Source organism: Priapulus caudatus, unplaced genomic scaffold, assembly GCF_000485595.1.
Source record: "Priapulus caudatus unplaced genomic scaffold, Priapulus_caudatus-5.0.1 Scaffold1157, whole genome shotgun sequence".
Lineage (NCBI taxonomy): Eukaryota > Metazoa > Priapulida > Priapulimorpha > Priapulimorphida > Priapulidae > Priapulus > Priapulus caudatus.
This window is the reverse complement of record NW_014578218.1, coordinates 56,149-63,711: the sequence shown is the minus strand read 5'-3', so window position 1 is coordinate 63,711 and position 7,563 is coordinate 56,149.

Below are 7,563 nucleotides of genomic sequence, written 5' to 3'. Positions count from 1 at the left end.
TGCCGCTCTCTACTCTCTCTCTCTCCTCTACCTCTCCTTTCCTACCTCCCTCCCTGTCTTCTCTCTCTCTTCTCTCTCTCTCCCGTTCCTTCAACTCTCTCTCTCTCTCTCTCTCTTTCTCTCATCTCTCTCTCCCTCTCTCTCTCTCTCTCTCTTCTCTCTCTCTCTCCCTCGTCTAAAAATCTTCCCCTCTCTTTCTGCTCTCCCCCAGGTTTTCTTTCTCTCTGTGTCTATCTATATCTCTTATAATCTTCGCCTCTATCTATCATTGTCTCCCTCGCGGTCTGCATTCGCTGTGTGCGGCCTGTCTTACCCACTCCCAGTCCTTGGCAGCGACAAATACCATAATCTCTATTCATCCATTAGACGCCAACCACTCGCCAAGAACTGCTAACCCATATAACGTACCGGTGCTTAGCAGCAACACATTATTATTACTTATTTTGTACGTCTCTCTCTCTCTCTCTCTCCTCTCTCTCTCTCGTCTCCTCTTCTCCTCCTCCTGGCTCTCGTTTCTCTCTCTCTTATAATAATTTATTATATCCGACCGCAGTGGCTTTATCATAACTTCTACAGGTATCGTCATTCTATCAGAAAAACACAACGCCCGGTGCAGGGCCACAGCCGCTTGACGGAGACAGACGATCGATTGCATTCCTCTCGTTGCTGTGCCTGGCCGATATACGCCAATTCGACGTGATTGGTGGCATAGAGAGGAGGAGAGGAGCGAGAGAAGAACTCCGCGAGGAGAGAGAGAGAGGAGGAGGGAGAGGGGGGAGGGAGGAGGAGGGAGGGAGGGAGGGAGGGAGGGAGGGAGGGAGCGAGGGAGGGAGCGGAGTGGAGGGAGGAAAGGAGGAAGAATGATGAAAACGTGAGAGAGCGGGGGAGAAAGAGAAGAGAGAGATGAGAGAGAGGGGGAGGGGAGGATAAACGAAGAGAGAGCTGCGACGGCCGAGGAACGGCGGGTGCGTTCAGAGAGAGCCGAGCACGAAAGTTTGTCTGCGCGTGCCGTGAAAGCGCTGTCTGCAAAAAGTGCGCTCGGCGGGAAATAGCGATGGGCCAGCGCGATTATCGGCGACCCTAGACGTAGCACCGCCCCGGGAAGATGCCGCGGAGAAGCGGGCAGCAGATGGGGAGAAGAGATGGAAAGAGAGATAGTAGAAAGACCGATGCGACGCGAAGAGCGGAGAGAGTAGTGCTGTCAGAGGGAAGAGATCAAGAGAAGAGAGGAGAGAGAACGAGAGGGAACGAGAGAGACTGAGAGAGATGTAGGGGGAAAAGATGGAGAGCAGACATACAAGAGACAGAGAGAGAGAGAGAGAGAGAGGAAGAGAGAGAGATGAGAGAGCGAGAGAGAGCCGAAAGAGAACGAGAGACGAAGGCGGAGGATGGAGACAAACAGATAGCGAGAACTGAGATGAGAGAGCGAGCCGAGCGAGAGATGAGGAGAGGAGAGATGAGAGAGAACGAGAGAGAGCGACGAGCGCGAGCAGTGAAGGAGAACTGAGCGATGATGACGGCAATAGGTCTCGCAAATCGGGCCGGGGTCGGCGGATTACTCCTGACAGTGATCGTTAATATCGTTTAGATTGCCGAGTTTAGATCGCTCGTCGCTGGCGCGATTCACGGTTTACTCGGGAGTGTATGCATCTAGGCATGGAAGAACGGCATACGTAAATGTAGCGTAACGTAAAGTATAACGGTCGGCTGAGGGAGTATACGTGGCGCCTGACTTATTCGAGCTCGCTCTAGGAGGTGGCTGTAGGCGGCATGACTTCACCTTAACGGGATTATTTTTTCGTGCGGTATGAAGTTGCGCCCGGTGCGTTTTCATGGCAAGGCAAGGGATTATTAGTAGTTTCTTAAGCTTATACGCTTCATACTCGTGCGAACGACGTCGTTGCTATAGCAAAAGGCCACACGAGGCTTAAGCGTAATGAATAGGCGAGGCGATACGATGAGTATGCTAAATCAAATTTATTTCGGGCATTAGCCTCCCTGCCAATTCACGACCGGTCGTTTAGCTTCCGGCACTATATGTGCGCGGAAGCTGCTTCCACTATGTCTGCGCAGTTATTGAGCATTTCACTCCCATGCCACATCAGCGTTGCATCGGTGAAAGCATTTCGGTTTTAGAACTGAATTTTTGATTTTCTTTTATCTCGCAACCGACAACACGCTGGAAATGTTATGATTGAAAAACTAGAGTTTTTACTTTAAGCAAAGAGTGGGTGGGCCATCTCGGGTCTTTTCGTGTGCATTGCTGTGTTGGCCTAAATGGTACACCGAAGCCTATATTTCAGCCGTAAAAACACCTTATAAATTGCCCGTTTTGCGGTGTTGTTATGGAGGAATGCTATGAGCTAACAATCGTTGGCGCCCTTGAATGTAAATTTTTAGTAGGTGGCAAGCGTAATATCTTCAACGTAATTCCTGTATGATTAATAGAAGCTTTAGCTTCGATATGGCTGCCAGAAGGAATAATTATTTCGGCTAAAAATCGTATAGATTTGGCGAGCCTTGTCGCCAATCATGCCAATAGCTAATCCAAATGAGGCTTGCCGCACTAATAGTTTCATTTTGTAAATATCGGTAGAAAAGATGCCGAAGCAATGATCCTCTGCATGAAGCCATTGAGGAGGCAATTCACCTTGCTTACCGGCGCGTGGGAAGTATCGGCAAATTTGGCACTTATATATAATAATACAATATGTATATATAGAAGATAAAGTCACACACGAACACCCGTGTAGATAAAACAAAGTCAACTGTAGTAGAATAAGGAACTTATTAATAAAGTTTTAATGACAAGCCTTATTCAATATTGCACATCTCTTCATCAGTCGTCAGCAGACAGTGCGAACAGAATCAAACAATCAAAACAACTACAATGCGTTATAATAATCAAAAATGAAGGTCACACATTCGCGCGTTGCATGAATACGGGAACAACAAAATAAAAAAAATTGCGTGTCTTTGTCGGTCCGTATTCATGCAAACGCGCGAATTGTGTGACTTATTCATTTTTGATTATCGATAACGCATTGTAGTTGTTTTGATTAACTTGATTCCATTCAATGGCTTGCTGACCTGATGAAGAGACGTAATCTCCGAAAGCTTAATTGCAATTAACTTAAACACCGCTATATTTCTATCCTGACTTTGTTTATATATATATATATATATTATACGATATATTATATTACGATACATGTCATATATGGGGAAAGTCCTTCATATATATATAAATATATATTTACATATTATATATTATATATAGAAAGTAAAGTCACACCGAAACACCCGTGTAGATAAAACAAGTAAGCGTATAGACAAAGGTGTTTAAAGTTTAAATTGACGAGCTTTCAATATTGCGATCTCTCTCAGCTCAGCAGAACTTGGAACAGAATCAAACAATCCAAAAGCAACTTACAATGCGTAGATAAATTCAAAATGAATGGTCAGCACATTCGCGCGTTGCCTGATCGGACAACAAAATAAAAATTATATTGCGTGTTTCTTTTGTCGTCCGTATTCATGCCACGCGCGCAATTGTGTGACTTATTCGATTTTTGGATTATCTATAACGCATTGTAGATTCGTTTGTTGATTACTTGTTCCATTTCAATGTCTGCTGACTGATGAAAGAGACGTTAATCTCGAAGCTTATATTGTCAATTAAACTTTAAACACCCTTATTCTATACCTTGACTTTGTTATATTATATTATATATATATAATATATACTATATATGTATATATTATATATATATACTATACATGTCCTATAGGGGAAAGTCCTCATATATATAATAAATATATAATTATATTATATTATATAGAAGTAAGTCACACCACGAACACCCGCTGTAGATAAAACAGAGTCAAGGTATAGAACAAAGGTGTTTAAGTTTAATTGACGAGCTTTCAATATTGCATACTCTTCATTCAGGTTCAGCACATTGCGAACAGAAATCAAACATCAAAAAAACAAATACAATTCGTCTATAGATAATCAAAATGATGATTTCACACAATTGCGCGTTGGCATGAATTACGGGACGACGCAATAAGAACACGCACATATATATATTATTTATATATGATTAATATTATTTACTATATATATTATATAGTATATTTTATAATATATCTATATATATATATAGACACGCACAAAAACACACACAGAGAGAGACACACACACAAACACACACAGAGAGAGACACACACACAAACACACACACACACACCACGCACACACACACAGCACACACACACCACGATACACACACACCACACACACACACAGACCACACACACACCACACACACACACACAACACACACACACACACCACACACACACACAACGAGCAAAGGACTCAAAATCACACGTAATTAAAGTTTACGTTCATGCCCCCTGAAACGCACGTTCATGAATTCGCGCGTTGCCATGAATACGGACGACAAAAGAACACGCACATATTTTTTTATTTTGTTGTCCGTATTCATGGCAACGCGCGAATTGTGTGACTTATTCATTTTTGATTATCTATAATATATATAACGCATTGTATTTGTTTTTGATTATTTGATTATATTCCAATGTCTGCTGACCTGATGAAGAGATGTAATCTCGAAATCTTGTCAATTAAACTTTAAACACCCTTATTCTATACCTTGACTTTGTTTATATATATATATATATATATATATCACGGTCAAACAATCTGATAGGTTTATAGATACTTTTAAACCTACTCGTGAATATATGCTCGCCATTTTAAATGTGCGCCAACCCAATAATAGTCTCTTATGGCAGACGATTGAGCATGACATTATTCGCAAGGAAAATGAAGGTGAATCGTCTTCAGCGAACGAAATTTCTATCTGCAAGTGGAAGAACCTGCTGCCAAGATAAACGGAGTCTCGGAGAAAGGCATCGAGAACACATCCGTTCAATGCGGCATACTTTGCTGTTTTTAGACCTTCACTTACACGACGATGACACAACGTGGCAATCGTAATCAGCGTAGAATGGTGGATAACCTTCGTATCACTTCGTGACTTGACACTACGTAGACGCCCACGGCAATGATAACAGGCTTGGTGCCTGGGCTGGGTAGATGCGGTCACGATTAGGTCGCTCTCAGAACGAACCCCGCCACAGTCGAAATTGTTTTGTTATCGTAAAATTTATTTTTACTCACAGGCGCCGCTAAAGTAACATCAGGAGTAACATTTATATTATGAGTAACTTTGAGAGTAACATCTATAGTAACGTCTATATTAACATCTATAGTAACGTCTATATGTAACAGTGCGCGGAGAGTCTTATCTTTTAATAAAATTGTTTGTGGAGAAATTAATAGCTCTTCTCACATTGTACATTTTCTTATGGCATGTTGAGTACGCGTACGCCAGCCAAGGCCGCGCCTGTGTGGCTAAGAACGATGTCAGTTTTAACTGCGTAGATGCAAACCCGGATGTAGACACGTACGTACGCGACGTGGTGCAGTGCGCCACAGGCGAGTGGCGAAGGGACCCCTTTCGGCCTGCAGTGGCCTTGGGAACCCCTGATGTGGCGTCACCTCGCTAGTCATATGACCACACCTTGGGAGCTCTTGAGTTTCCAAGCGCGCGCAGAATACTGGATTTTTGGACTCTTGCCCATGTGTGTGTTTTGGGCAAGAATAAATTCTTGTGCGTGGAAGCTCACTTTTGGACTTATTTTCGTGATCGCTTTTCCTTCGAGAGAAAAATGCAACACGAACGAATTGGGTTTGAAAATTAATGCAATTATACAATTAATACGAATCAAGGAATAACACAACGCAAGGCTTAGAATAATAATACGATCACGAGCCACACACAGTCGGATGTCTCCCGACGTATCCACACGAACTAGAACTCCTGGTAACATATATAATAACATCTGAAGTAACGTCTATATTAACATCTATATTAACATCTATAGTAACATCTATATTAACATCTATAGTAACGTCTATATTAACATCTATATTAACATCGATAGTAACATCTATATTAATATCTATAGTAACATCTATATTAATATCTATAGTAACATCTATATTAACATCTATAGTAACGTTTATATTAATATCTATAGTAACATCTATATTAATATCTATAGTAACATCTATATTAACATCTATAGTAACGTCTATATTAATATCTATAGTAACGTCTATATTAATATCTATAGTAACATCTATATTAATATCTATAGTAACATCTATATTAACATCGATAGTAACGTCTATATTAATATCTATAGTAACATCTATATTAATATCTATAGTAACATCTATATTAACATCTATAGTAACATCTATAGTAACGTCTATATTAATATCTATAGTAACATCTATATTAATATCTATAGTAACATCTATATTAACATCGATAGTGACATCTATATTAACATCTATAGTAACGTCTATATGGAGAGTAAATCTATATTATGCCACTCCTGCATGGTAACATGACATTGTGTCTTGGTCACATACGCCGTCTTCCTACCAAACAATGACTGTTATATTTAATGGAATAATTTAACATGTTTTCTCTCTCGTGCATGGTAGGACCACGCTATCATGCGCCTGGCCTCGCCTAACATAGCCAACGTCTCGTCACAACACATGTGTGAGATGTGATTCTAGCTTCTTGTTTTCGCGGTTATATCGCGTATATGTAGGTTTTATTCGGTATGATCTTCATGCATGGTGAATGTTTCATAACATATTCACTACAATGCAAAGTTATAACCAGTTCGGTATAGAGTGAGGTTATATAATCAATTCCCTAGGGCGAGGTTATAACTAATTCGCCATCGCTAGCTTGAAGTTATAATCAGTTTGCGATAGCATGAGGCCACAACCTTCGCGCAGGCGGCATGTGTGTTTGCGTCACACGCATAACGCGCGCGCATGCGCATCGCGCATAATCTCTCGAAGTAATTCTCGCGGCACAAATAAATCCTGTGAATTTTAAGAAATTCGTTAGTTCGTCTGCCGATGATGGCGTCGCCGTTCTAGTAACACATTCTCTCTATCGAGTGTGCGTGTGACGTAGCGTCGGGATCGCTCGCCGAGAATCCGACTTTATCCGAATCATTTAGTGATTTCGCATGCACGCATCCACCAATAACGCTAATGCATTCGGACATTTAATGCGCGCGCTCTAATCTCGGTGTGGGGATCTATCTGTGGCTCGCTAGCGCGGCGGCTGGTGGGCTCGCCCTTCCTCGGCGTGGCGGCTGGTGGGCTCGCCCTTCCTCGGCGTGGCACCCGAACCGTAAATTAGTTTCGAACGTGACGCAAGCGCTATCTGACTATCGCTCTTTCACTCTCCTTTTCTCATTTTCTCTCTCTCGCCCGCCCGCTCTTTCTCTTCCCCATTGTCCTCTCTCTCTCTCTCTCTCTCTCTCTCTCTCTCTCTCTCTCTCTCTCTACTACGTACGTACGTACGTACGTACGTACGTACGTACGTAGTAGTAGTAGGTACGGTAGTAGTAGTAGTAGTAGTAGTAGTACGT